The sequence below is a fragment of the Ovis canadensis genome, chromosome 21 (assembly GCF_042477335.2).
Source record: "Ovis canadensis isolate MfBH-ARS-UI-01 breed Bighorn chromosome 21, ARS-UI_OviCan_v2, whole genome shotgun sequence".
Taxonomy (NCBI): Eukaryota; Metazoa; Chordata; class Mammalia; order Artiodactyla; family Bovidae; genus Ovis; species Ovis canadensis.
The window spans coordinates 26,816,372-26,831,219 of record NC_091265.1 but is presented as its reverse complement, the minus strand read 5'-3'; the positions used below and the strand labels follow the sequence as shown (position 1 = coordinate 26,831,219).

The following is a 14,848-nucleotide window of genomic DNA, read 5'->3' as shown; positions in this document are numbered from 1 at the left end:
TCCCTTCCCTGGGCTCACATAACTCCCAAACCTGGAGAAATCTTTTTTTTTAAGCATATATGTACCTGATTTTCTCATGAGAACATAAACACTTCTTCATTATTGTAACACCAGCAGCAAATATTCTGCGTGGGACTCTGAAGGTGATTAAGAAATGTTTCTGAACTAAACTACACCCCGTGCAGATATAAATTCCTATGACTCTTGTGTAGTCCACCACACCTAGCACATTCTAAAAATAAAATGTACTCAAGAAACCTGTCTGGAGGGTAGAGAAGATCTGATTTTGGAACAGCACCCTGTCAGATTCTGAGTCATAAAACGAGAAACTGGCTCACAGTGCAGCACAGGTAATAAAGTGGGGCAGGGTCATGGAAACAGGGTTGTTCGAGGTTGAGGCGTAAGGCATCTGGAAGGAATCATGTATGGTGAATTTCTGGACCAACAAGTTGAGAACAGGAAAAAGTGTAACATGCAAGACAGTAACGAAGGAGCCTTTCTCCTTCCCCTACTCTGCCAACCCCGAGTTAGAGCAACTAAGGAAGCACAACCAGAAAAGAGGTCACCCCAAGTAGTCTCACCTGAGATTCTCCAAACCCAGACCAACAGCTTGGCACACACACCAGTGTATCAGCCCTGATAGGCACAATAAAATACACTACAGTGTGATCACTCACCGAGAGCCAGACATCCTGGAATGTGAAGTCAAGTGGGCCTTAGGAAGCATCTCTACAAACAAAGGTAGTGGAGGTGATGGCATTCCAGTTGAGCTGTTTCAAATCCTGAAAGATGATGCTGTGAAAGTGCTGCACTCAATATGCCAGCAAATCTGGAAAACTCAGCAGTGGCCACAGGACTGGAAAAGGTCAGTTTTCATTCCAATCCCAAAGAAAGGCAATGCCAAAGAATGTTCAAACTACCGCACTATTGCACTCATCTCACACGCTAGTAAAGTAATGCTCAAAATTCTGCAAGCCAGGCTTCAGCAATATGTGAACCGTGAACCTCCAGATGTTCAAGCTGGTTTTAGAAAAGGCAGAGGAACCAGAGATCAAATTGCCAACATCCACTGGATCATCGAAAAAGTAAGAGAGTTCCAAAAAAACATCTATTTGTGCTTTATTGACTGTGCCAAAGCCTTTGACTGTGTGGATCACAATAAACTGTGGAAAATTCTGAAAGAGATGGGAATACCAGATCACCTGACCTGCCTCTTGAAAAACCTATATGCAGTTCAGGAAGCAACAGTTAGAATTGGACATGGAACAACAGACTGGTTCCAAATAGGAAAAGGAGTACATCAAGGCTATATATTGTCGCCCTGTTTATTTAACTTATATGCAGAGTACATCATGAGAAATGCTGGGCTGGAAGAAGTACAAGCTGGAATCAAGATTGCCGGGAGAAATATCAATAACCTCAGATATGCAGATGACACCACCCTTATGGCAGAAAGTGAAGAGGAACTAAAAAGCCTTTGAATAAAGGGAAAGAGGAGAGTCAAAAAGTTGGCTTAAAGCTCAACATTCAGAAAACCAAGATCATGGCGTCCAGTCCCATCACTTCATGGCAAATAGATGAAGAAACAGTGGAAACAGTATCAGACTTTATTTTTTGGGGCTCCGAAATCACTGCAGATGGTGACTGCAGCCATGAAATTAAAAGACGCTTACTCCTTGGAAGGAAAGTTATGACCAACCTAGATAGCATATTAAAAAGCAGAGATATTACTTTGCCAACTAAGGTCCATCTAGTCAAGGCTATGGTTTTTCCAGCTGTCATGTATGGATGTAAGAATTGGACTGTGAAGAAAGTTGAGCGCCTAGGAATTGAGGCTTTTGAACTGTGGTGTTGAAGACTCTTGTTAGTCCCTTGGACTGCAAGGAGATCCAACCAGTCCATCCTAAAGGAGACCAGTCCTGGGATTTCATTGGAAGGACTGATGCTGAAGCTGAAACTCCAATACTTTGATCACCTCATGCGAAGAGTTGACTCATTGGAAAAGACCCTGATGCTGGGAGGGACTGGAGGCAGGAGGAGAAAGGGACGACAGAGGATGAGATGGCTGGATGGCATCACTGACTCGATGGACATGAGTTTGGGTGAACTCCAGGAGTTGGTGATGGACAGGGAGGCCTGGTGTGCTGCGATTCACGGGGTTGCAAAGAGTCAGACATCACTGAGCGACTGAACTGAATTGAACTTAAAGTTTATGCAGAGCAGGGAAGAACTCTGGAAGCTTGCATGCTATATTGACAGTGATTATCTCTGGGTGATCATTCATTTCATTTTTTGAGCTACAAATATTACTTGGAGAAGAAAAATAGTGAACGCGATAGAGTGTCTAAGATACGATCAAGCATTTAATTTGTTGTAATGGAGAAGGTCCAGTGAACTGCAAGCTTTACAGTGAGGGAAAATTCTCCAGCCCTGGAAAATGTTTATCATACAAATTTGGTTGAGATAACTTTGGCTGAAGGATGCAAGGATGATTGCCAGCTTACAGATGAAGGAGAGGGAGCTGAGAAGAAACAGGGCTTGAAGTCAAATTGCTTTGTTACCAAGAAATCAAAGCAATGATTTGGGAACAAACTCAACAATTAGTTTGTCCATTTGAACCACAACTTCAAACACTGTCTGAGTAACTCTCCAGGGATAACCGCTGCTGGATTCGAGCCATGGCAGTAAGATCTCTTGGGCAGTCGCTGTCTGACTCAATCCACCAGCTGTACCACTGCTTCAGGGTCTGCAAGTGAGAGCCAGTCGCTCACTGAAGGCCAGAAGCGTGTTCTGCTCAGGATGCTGAACAAAGACGAAATGGTGCCGAGGAAAGACGAAATGTTTATCTCAGCACAACGCTTAGCTAAGTGACGCAAACTCCCCACACCTCCGTTTCCTGCGTTTAAATTCCGTTCTTGTCACTAATCAGCAATGCAACTTTGAGCAAGTGTGGAAGCTCTCTGAGACTCAGATTCCTCATTTGTAAAATGGAGCTAATAAGACTTCTAACAGTGTTGCTATGGGCAATTGATGAGAGGATGCGCCTACGTGTCTTGACACGGGGCTTGACTCCTGATTGACAATTAGGAAAGCTAAGCCTCTTTCTATTTCTGTATCAGCGTCACACACTCATCATTGCAAATCAGTAAGAAGGGTCACAACACACACACATACATACACACACATTCAATTAAGTCTAATCACCTTATGGGAGCTGGTTTTCTCCCTGCTTTCACAAGCAGCTTGGCAGCATTATAGATCAGTACAAATCCTCTGAAGGAGGCACACTGAGTTGAGAAGGCCTTGCCTCCACTGCACTAAAATGAGCAAGTGCCTGCTCAGTCATGTCTGACTCTTTGTGACCCCCATGGACCAGGCCCACAAGGCTCCCCTGTCCATGGAATTTCCCAGGCAAGAATACTAGAGTGGGTTGCTACTTCCTTCTCCAGGGGATCTTCCTGACCCAGGGATGGAACCCATGTCTCTTGAGCCTCCTGCATTGGCAGATTCTTTAGAAGTTGTGTCACCTGGGAAGCACTAAGATTAGTTTTTTGGGTTTTTTTTTCCTCTGTATTTGAGGACATCTTACCCTTCGAACCACTGTTTCCATCTGGGCCAAGGCTTCTGGCCTCTTCTGCCGCGATCATCACTTTCACCCAGAGGGCAGAGAGAAAATGGTCTCAGACACAGTGGTGAATGTACCACCACTGCCTACTCATGTTCCTCTTATGACTCATTGAGCTTCTGGACCTCAGAATCTGTGGTGGAATCGGCAGCCCCCCAACCTCAGCCCTTCCATCCATATCTGACTCCCCAAGACTAAGCTACCTGCCCCCCGGAGAGGAGAACCTCTCCTGGATTCTTTCCGACCAGCCGTGTGCCTGTTCCTGGGTTTTCCTGGATAGCCTGTTGACACAAGCTTCCTCTTGGATGCTAGAGAGAGTAAAATCCCTTCCTAATAAGAAACATCATCATCCATTCATTCAACAAAGCAGTCATCAAGCATATTATATATGAATCACATTTCAAATGCTGGAGATACAGTAGTAAAAAATATATGAGCTCTCAGAGTCGGACGTTACTTATATTAGATAATACAGATCTTGCTTGAATTCCCTTTTTTTTTTTTTTTTACCCCCCTCAACATGCTTCCGTTTCCCTGCAGCAAGCATGAATGCTATGCTCTCCATGGGGAGATGCCCAAGTCTAAATGGACCACTGCCCAAACTGTCTCTGCTGCTGGCCCAAGTGGGCTTGACCCATCTAGCTGTTCTCAACCACCTGCCTTTGTCCCCAAGCCCCTCATGACAAGCTGCCCTGAGTGACTTGGGAGCATGAAACAGGTGTAAGATCAAAGATAGAAGGTATGGCCTTGACCCTGGTCACATTGGCAGTAGGTTCTAACCAAAGAGGATTATTTGGCCATCAAATACGGTCATAAAAATACTAATATATCCTCAATGTTGCTTCATAATCTGTGCATGCTTATGGTGGTTCAATCTCCAAATAAGATATACTTCTTTTGGGAAGTCATTTCTGTAGAGAATCTAGGTTATTTGACTATATTTGACTAGGTTATTTGAAAGCACAATTGCAGGATGCTATTCTGTGTCTAAGACGTAAGCCCCACATTTAAAAAACCTAGAATGTTTTCTCATTTTATGTTCTTCTGTCCTATTGAAAACTGGCAGTGTCACTTTTCAGATGAATGCCCACAATGTGGCATGTGTATATACTGGTGCTTTGTAAGTATTTTATTCATCTAATTTTTACATCAAACCTATAGTAGTTATTATTGATTTCCCTCATTTTCCAGATTAGAAATGAGAGGCAGAAGTTAAGTAAGTTAGTTCACACAGCTGGTATAGGACCTAAGATTCATAGCTCACTATTTTCACAACCCCTGCCTGTAATACTGCCCCATGAGCTCTCTGTCAGGTATTGTGCATTTCGTATTCTCTGACTCAACCATTTCTCCTGTGTATGGTAGATACTTGGGTCCTTTGGTTTAAATGTCAAGGTCTTCAAGCTCTCCTCTATCCTGGTGGAGCCACGGAATCCGATCGGGAGAAAGTGAAAATAGAGATAATCTAGCGGGCGATACTGCCATTTCCCTAGTCACCCAAATGCAAAGCTACACAGAGAAGAGGATCCTTCAGCTTCCTTCCCTTCTCATGGCTTCCAGAGTAAGATCAACGTGGCTCAGTTAGCAGGACATGACACTTAATGTCGTATTCAAGCCAAGATGATTCCGATAAGATTGTGATGCTATAGCTGTTGTCATCTCAGAAACCCTCTGGCATACAGGAGGGATTTAATACGGAGCTGGCCAAAAGATTGAAGGCGGGAGGAGAAGGGGCAACAGAGGATGAGATGGAGGAATGGCACCACCGACTCAATGGACATGAGTTTGAGCAAACTCCGGGAGTTGGTGATGGACAGGGAGGCCTGGCGTGCTGCAGCCCATGGGGTCGCAAAGAATCAGACATGATTGAGTGACTGAACCGAATTGGCCAAAAACGTTGTTTGAGATTTTCCATAACATCTTATGGAAAAACTCAAAGGAACGTTTTGGCCAACCTAATACATTCTGCCAAGTGCATGAGTCTATGATAAGTTAAATATCTTCTACTTCAGAAGAGACGCTTGGTTTTTTTTTTGTTTTTTGGTTTTTTTTTTGCATGTCCATTGCCCTTTGCCCCATCAGGCCCTTGTTTCTTCCCTCCAGAATGCCACACTTGCCTCCTCCTCCCCTTTCCAGGCACATTCGGCCTCACTCCCTGCCCTGACACACCAGCCTGCCTTTCTCCACCTCTCCATCTTTTCCCACCCCATCCCCACAACTCATCATTCCACCATTCTGAATGATCTACGACAGGAAGTAAGACAGATGCATCACCCCCGGGACCTCGCACTTACCACCTCTCAGATGCCTTTTGTCATCTTTCACGTTCAGCGCTCAGCTAAGAAGATACCTCCATCCCAGGGGCTTCCTTCACTGATCCACCCACTTCCCCTGTCTGCGCCCAGTCCTAGACTGGGGTCAGGACTCATGGAGCATGTGCACACACAGGACACACTTTATTGTATATTTTTCTTGTTGATTTGACTGTTTGCCTTTACAAATGATAAGATCTTTGAAGATAACAACTGAGTTTCGTATTTATTGCTATGGCACCTGTGTCCGGTACTCAACAGGTGCTGAACAAACGTTTGCTGTATGAGTGAAAGCCACTTAGTAACTAGTTTTATTATCTATATTATCTCCACCAACCAATTCACTTAACAAATCACCCCTAGATACATCTTTAAGCACAACTTTGGCCATTCAACCCTTGAAAGCCCTTGAGTCATTCACTGCTATTCCAGAATAGAACATGGATGGCTGGGCATAACCCTCATGACACACTCAAACTCTCTCTAAAATCCTGTGTCTATCTATGCCCTTTCACCCACTTGCATTTCCTTGAAAGTAGCCAAGCAACATTTTTCTGAAGTTTCACCCGTCTTTCCCATCTTTCTGTCTCATACTCTTTCTTCCGCCGTGAAAAATGCTCCTTACGTCACAAGTGGGGAATGCCTTGCTCTTTTCTGAATTTCTGTTCAAATGTCTCTTTTACTTCAGTCTCTCCCGATCCTTCTCAAACAGATGTGTATTTCTTTATCTCTAGTCTGTACTGCTCTCACAGTGAAACTTTTTATCACTGAATTTCTAGTTTTCTCATCTGTCCACCCTTTCATTAAGCACTTGCAATGGGTTGCTGAGGCACCACGATAGACACTGCTCATCTTTACAGAGGCAAAACACAGTCCTGCTCCGCACTGAGCTCCCTTTTCAGTAGCTAAGACTAACAATTATAATCAATCTAAGATATCACTGACAAGAAATCTTTATTTCAGAAAAGCTAAATACTTCAAAGTACCTCTTAGAATTGATGAAATTCAACACTCAAGTGTATATTCACAGGTTCTTCTAGAAGTGCACTTAACCTAAGTTTGGGACTAGAGAGGGGCAGTTTCCTGAAGAATAAGATGCCTGTGATTTCTCTTATAGATTGAAAAGACATTAGGCAAGAGGCAGCCAGGATACCGGCCCCAAAAATAAACCCAGTAGGTTCAAAGTCAGGGAGGAGTGATGATGGAGCATAACTTCTTAAGATGCTAAAATGCATGGAGTCAAGTTCTTACATTTGTTTTCTCCAGAGGGTTTGGTATAGAGCCTTAAACAGATATGTTAGATTAAAATTAAATATATTCTGGACACAGAAATATCAGTCAGAGGATATCACCATTTACATCGTCAGTGATGCGTGCTCAGTCATGGCCGACTCTGTGACCCCATGGACTGTAGCCCGTCAGGCTCCTCTGTCCATGGAATTTTCCAGGCAAGAATTCTGGAGTGGGTTGCCATTTCCTACTTGAGAGGGTCTTTGCAACCCAGGGATCGAACTTGCATCTTTCAAGTCTCCTGCATGGGCGGGTGGACTCTTTACCAGGGCGCCACCTGGGGATCCGCGTCATGCGTAAGCTACAAGGCGCCACCTGGGGATCGCGTCATGCGTAAGCTGCAATATAAATAAGTGTGCCGCCCGCTCCTTAAACTCTGAGATATGAAACTCACAGCTGAGGACAGTTTGAAGAATGAACTGCTTGGGGTAAATAGCCAATTCAAAATCTGAAATATAACTAATAAATTTATCATCCACAAGAATGGAGCCTGAATGATTACACTGATACACAGTTTGGACTTTCATAAACCAGACTTGGCAGGGCTAATAGAGGTTACCTCGTGCATGTTCCCTATTCATCATCAATAAACAGAAAGGACCAGAAAAGCCAACCGAAAAACCTAAAACAAACAAAAAAAAAACAACCCAACTTTGTTCTAAAAGCCACAGGCAATTTCCAGCCTCTATTTAGACCCACGTCGGTCCACTCAATTCTTGGCTACATTTCCAATTTCTGTGTGTGTTTTTATTTTCTTCTGTTTAAAGGTTCTACCTAGATATGAAAGATTAACTATTATAGGGAAATTTCCCAAATATGACACTCTTTAGTCTACAAATATTCCCCCACCTTAATTTGGACGTGACTTCTTCAACCTTGAGTGTAGGATAATCTGTAGGTTTATTAGGTGCTGGGATCCAATAATGAACAAGACAGACAATATTTGTTCTCCATGAAGCTTTGCTTCTACAACAGGTGAAAGACAAAACTTAACTGAAAAATAACTAAAATAACCCCAGATTGCTCAGGCAAAGTGAAGGTGCTTCAAGAGATCATGAAGGAAAAAACTGATTCAATAGAGGAGGTCAAGAGACATTTTCTATAATGATGTTATAAAAGCTGAATCCTGAAGAATAGGAGAATTTCTATATAAGGAGTTGGGCAGACAGTATTCCAAATAAAAGCAAGAATAACCATAAACAGCTCTGAACTAAAAAAAAAAAAAGCAGAGTGGGTTTAACATCTGACAGAGTTTTCTGAAGAGATAGGGGTGATATTCAATATAAGCAGGAAAGGTAACCTGGGATCAGACCACACAGGGCCCTGGAGGTCTTGGGAAGGATTGAGGTCCTAAGAAAAATGAGAATCCAAAAAAGGATGTCAATAGGAAAGTTATGGATCTGATTTATAGTTTTAAAAGCTCACTCTTGCCCTACAGGTGATATTGTGAAATGTTGCAACCACTACGGAAAACACAAGAGAGGTTCACCAAAAGAATAAAAATGGAACTACCATAGATGCAGCTATCTCTGCTGGGTATATATCTGAAAGAACTGAAAGCAAGATCTCAGAGAGATATCCGCACCCGTGTTTATAGCTGCATTATTCACAACAGCAGAAAGGTGGCTGGAACCCAAGTCCATCGACAGATGAATGGATAAACACAATGCAGTACATATGTACAGCAGAATACCATTTAGCCTTAAAAAGAGAAATGTCTGTCAAATGATCCAAACCTTGAGGATATTAAAATAAAGAAGCCAGTCATAAAAAGACAAACACTGTATGATTCCATGTGTATGAGGTATTTAGTGCATTCAAATTCACAGAAGGAGAAAGGAGGCCCGGTGAGTGCCAAGGGCAAGGAGAAGGGGACAAGGAGAGCTTTTATCTAATACAAATTGCTTCAGTTTTTCAAGATGAAAACTTCTGGAGATCTGTCATACAATAATGTAAGTATCCTGAACACTACTGAACTGTACATTTAAAAATGGCTCAGATGGTAAACTATATGTTGCGTGTTTTTTACTATAGCCCTCTGGCAGCTGGTGGAGAATGGGCTAGAAGGGGGAGCGGGGAGGTGGGGTCTGGGGCACCAGCTCTCAGCACCCAGGCTGGTGCCTGGGATAGGCATGCAGCAGAGTCTGCAGGTCAGCGAGCTCCTCCTACAACGAGAACACATCGAGGCCCACAGCTTCAAGTTTTCACCCACAAAACCATTCCAAATGTCCATGTATCTCATCCCTGCCACATTACAACATCTTGTGTCGGAAGAGATCAGATGTAATAAAATATAAGAAACTCTCCAACAGCTGGTGATGGAATTGGCTCTCACTAGGGCCCATCTTTGCCTTGGAGGAAAGAGGAAGAACTCAGGTAACAGGTGGGCTCTAAGTAACTGGACGTAATCTGCCTGAAGCATCAGATACTCTATGTCTGTCTCGCACCAAAGATGGACTGTTCACTGTTTCTAATAAACCTGAGCATTGGCCTAACAGCGACTTAGACATTCTTCCTGACTCCTCTTTATGATCTGGATCACAGCAGCAATCCTAAATGGCTAAAGCACACGAGGGCAGAGAGGAGAGCCCAACTCCTCAGCTTATATATTCTTCAGTTCAGTTCAGTTCCGTTCAGTCATTCAGTTGTGTCTGACTCTTTGCGACCCCATGGACTGCAGCACGCCAGGCTTCCCTGTCCATCACCAACTCCCGGAGCTTGCTCAAACTCATGTCCATTGAGTCGGTAATGCCATCCAACCATCTCATCCTCTGTTGTCCCCTTCTCCTCCTGCCTTCAATCTTTCCCAGCATCAGGGTCTTTTCCAACATTCCAACATTATATGTTCTTAGAAAATAATTATTTTGTATTTTGATTAAAAGGGCTTCCCTGGTGGCTCAGACAGTAAAGAATCTGCCTGCAGTGCAGGAGACTTGGGTTCACCCCCTGAGCTGGGAAGATCCTCTGGAGAAGGGAATGGCAAACCACTCCACCAATGTTCATCGCAGCACTGTTTATAATAGCCAGGACATGGAAACAACCTAGATGTCCATCAGCAGATGAATGGATAAGAAAGCTGTGGTACATATACACAATGGAGTATTACTCAGCCGTTAAAAAGAATTCATTTGAATCAGTTCTGATGAGATGGATGAAACTGGAGCCGATTATACAGAGTGAAGTAAGCCAGAAAGAAAAACACCAATACAGTATACTAACACATATATATGGAATTTAGGAAGATGGCAATGACGACCCTGTATGCAAGACAGGGAAAGAGACACAGATGTGTATAACGGACTTTTGGACTCAGAGGGAGAGGGAGAGGGTGGGATGATTTGGGAGAATGACATTCTAACATGTATACTATCATGTGAATTGAATCGCCAGTCTATGTCTGATGCAGGATGCAGCATGGTTGGGGCTGGTGCATGGGGATGACCCAGAAAGATGTTATGGGGAGGGCGGTGGGAGGGGGGTTCATGTTTGGGAATGCATGTAAGAATTAAAGATTTTAAAATTTAAATAATAAAAAACTAAAAAAAAAAATAAAAAATAAAATTAAATTACAAACTCAAAAAAAAATTACATTTAAAATTCATTAGGAAGTCTTTCATGCAAACATAATAATTTTTTATCAGCCATACAAGCTATAAGGAATATAACACGCTTTGTCACTCAGGTTTAAGAAGTGGAATATTTTCAGCAGAGGGAAAGCTGTGGGGTACTTATCTTCAGTCATACCTGTCTCCCCATCCCCCAAAGTCACTGCTACATTTTGTGTTCACAATTCCTTGTTTTTCTCAATGATTTCACTAAATTGAGATATGCATCTCTGATGGTCAATTTTATGTGTCAACTTGGCTAACTTAAAGTATGTCATTATTTAATCTAGGTTTTGCTGTGAAGAAATTTTGTGATTGTGGTTTATAAAAACAATAAGTTGATTTTAAGTAAAGGAGATTAACCTCAATCTAACTTGGCCTCTTCTAATCAGCTGAAAAGATTTAAGAGCAAATTTAAGATTTCTGGGAAGAATAAATCTCATTAGTGGACTGTTAAAGAGTCTCCATAAAAAATTCCTTTAATGCACACACACACACATACAACACAGAGAGACTGGTTTCGTCTCTGTGGTAGGACTTTGACTGATATGGAAGCCCTAAAAAATGTGTAGTTTTGTCTTTTCTGAAACTTTAAATAAGCAGTTGCATACTGTAGCTCTTTCTCTGCAGTATTGTGGAATCCACTCATGTTGATGTGTACAGGTCTAGTTCATTTCTTTAAATTTTGTACAGTACGACACTGTATGATATAACACACACCAGTTTCTTGCTAAAGGGCATTCACACTTCTTTTATATTTTCCTTTCTGGAATAATAACACTATTATGGCAATGTGGCTATAATAGTCTTGTATATGTTTCTTGGTGCACATATGTAGGAACATCACTAGAGCATACAAATAAAAGTAGAACTTTTGGATCCCAGAGTATCTGAATCTTCGACTTTCCTAAATAACCAAATTGCACCAAAATGGTTGCATTTCTCATCAGAAAAAAAGAAAACAATTTGCACCCTGCCAGCAATATGTTGCAGCTGTAATTACTCGATGTTCTCAATAAAACCTGAAATTATCAATAAAAGCACTTCTAACAAAGACCAGATCTATTTGGAAAATGAATCAATAGAGCTTAAGGAGGCCTTATATGTGAAAGGCAAAAGACAGAAAGTAGTCAAGAATCATTCTCAGATTTTTGACTTTTGTAACAATAAATATTTGCCTTAGGTGTCTTTTCTGGTTTTGTTTTTATCTCAAATACTTGTGATAAACTTGAACATGTTAAAAAAATGAATTTAACAGGCATTAAACCATCGTTGATTTACCATGTTGCCTGTAAGGTGGCAGCACACTGATTCAGTTATACATATGTATATGTATATGTATGTACATTTTGTTTATAGTTCCTTAACTGGTTTGGGGATTGTTTTCTCAGATCAATATGCAGGAGCTTCGTTTGGCCACAAGGTGGCAAGCTAAGCATCTTCAAATTTAAAGCACAAAGCTGCGATCTAAGTGAACTTGACTCAGAAAGTTTATAAAGCGAGAATTCTTTCCTCGGTAGATTCTTTATGGATGTAATACACATGATTCTTACACGCTGTAATATCTTCGTATTTACCACTTTCTTCTATAAAGGAGTGATCAGAAGCCTTGCTATTTCTCCCTCTCTCTGCACATTCCAGCCTCAGGACATGATCCAGCTACACCAAATTCCTCCAAGATGTGTATACCACTCTTTTTCTGCTTCCACGGCATGGGGGGCCGTTGAGTGAATACTCTGCTATTTCTAGTCCACCTACTCAACAGAAAAATCAAACACAAGTCTCAAAGGCAACTCTGGAGAGCTCTGGGTCTGTTCCAGCAGTGATTCACCACTCCTCCAAACACCCTAAAATATTTTTCTATACATGACTATTAGAGCTGGCATGTTTTCTTATGACATTTTTGTCTCCCCCTCCCCAAATGTTTGCTAGTTACCAATAGGAAGACATGATGGGTTTTTCTTTTCTCTGTTCTAGGGCCTTGCACTCCGGCTGCCCAGCTGATGGATCTCAATGAATGTTGACTAGCCTGCTGAATGAATGAAGCAAGGAAGAAAGGAATATTGAATGCAGGTGGATATTGTAATTTTGAGCAATTTATACGTTCCATCAATATGTATAGTGCTCAACACAGTGCTTATACTTTTAGAACTTCTATTATTTAATTCATTAAACTGATTTAAAAGTAAACACACACTGAGTGGATTGTGAACAAGAAGCTGCTTCTGCCCATGAGGATCTAAGCCAAGAGGACTTGGGGAGATGGTACAGCTAACGAAACGGAGAGCCAGGCAATGAGTGCACATGCAGATCAGTATTATATACTGACTTAGTAAACTGATTCACTCCGTAAATGTGGTTAACTTACTGAGTTTAGCCACTGACATGGAAAGTTTCCATAAATCCGTTGACACATCAAATGTTAACAATATTACTGATTTTCCACAAAGGTTACAATTTAACAAACACATGCTGCTTATTTTTTTTAAGGTTCTCAGTCTAGAGTTACAAGGATCCCAGTGGAATTGTAATTCCTTCTAATTAAAAGCTTCCACATGCACACATGTACCATAAGGCTCTAGCCACCATATGCTGTTCTGGAATTCAGACCTGACTCCATCTCTTCAGTCCTGTGAATACAAACTCCTTCCTCATCAGTAATCTTTTTGCCTTTGATCTTCTTGGGTTTAAACCTAGCAGGTTTCTTCTCTGTATTAACTTATTCTAGAATTTTTATTCAATTTCAATTTAAAATTAATATATTAATAGTTATGGAACCCCTACTGAGTATAAGGAAGTGGGCTGTGCTCAAACATTGTGACACACTATTTATTTTTAGCTCCCATTTTGATAAAGGCCTATTCTGTGCCAGGTACTCTTCTACGAGGAAGAATCTAGGTAGCAAAGATTTCTATCATATGAGGATCTTATCTACTTGTTGGGAATACACAGAAAGAACTTCATCCCAAAAGTTTTTGCATATATTTTTTAGATTCTTTAGAGAAGACAGCTGCTAAAGATTGTATATAGCCTGGGCCACACATTTGAAAACTTGATTTTTTTTCCTTAAGTCAAATCTAGTAGGAAAGCCATAGTATATTGATTTTAGCCAGCATTCTCAAATGGTGCAAGTCAGCATATAAATTGCTGTTGACTATTATTGAATACCCACAGTATGCCAGGCACTATTAATTCAGCTGAAACTCATTAATTCAAGTGAATAACTAGGTCCCCATTAAGAGGGCTCACATTTTACAAATGACCAAGCAAGAGAAAAACACCCAGCTGAAAGGCAACAGAACTGGCAGGCACTTCCATCATCTGTTGTTAATTGGAAGAAGTAGAACTTAATTTTATTCAGAATAATTTTCCATTATGGCTTTGGAAAGTAATGAAACCTCAGAGGATCTGAATGGGCTCCTCTAAAAAACTTTCCATGAGACAAGACAGATGGGTTGAAAGAGGAGAGGGGTCTTCTTTAGAAATTTTAAGGACTTAAAATGACATCTACAGTTTTGTGGCCAAAGAACCAGAGAAATCACATTATTTTCCCTGGCCATCCAAGGACTGCTCGCTTTGAGACCAAATTAAGGATGAGAGTAATGGAGGGTTGAGAGAAGAAAATGAAGGCCACGCTGAACTTGAGAACCTGCCCCTCTAAGAGTTCTGGTGCCCTCCCTTGCTGTGAAAGTAATTAGAAGTTGATATTCTGGAGTGAGTACTCACATTTTTATATGACTTGATATTACATCTTCCTAATGATTTCTTACTAGTGTCTTTCGATCATCACATCTTATTTTAACAAATATTTATTAAGCATTTCTATTGAGCTAAGCAGTCTGTTATCTATTCCCAGATATGAGGAGTATAATAATTAACCAAACAATTTTATCCCCTGCCCTCATAAAGATTACATGGAGTAGGGAAGACAGAAACTTAATGCATTGATGGCCACTTAAATATAGCCCTAATAAAGTATACTAAACATTTGGAGTGTGTACCCGTAACTAGAAATG

General features: G+C 41.4%; 1 protein-coding gene across 1 annotated transcript in view; it reads right to left on the bottom strand.

Annotated features, from left to right (window-relative positions):
- The window catches only part of DLG2 (discs large MAGUK scaffold protein 2), a 2,361,423-nt gene that overhangs the window by 1,240,923 nt on the left and 1,105,652 nt on the right, over positions 1-14,848 (bottom strand). The window lies entirely within an intron of this gene.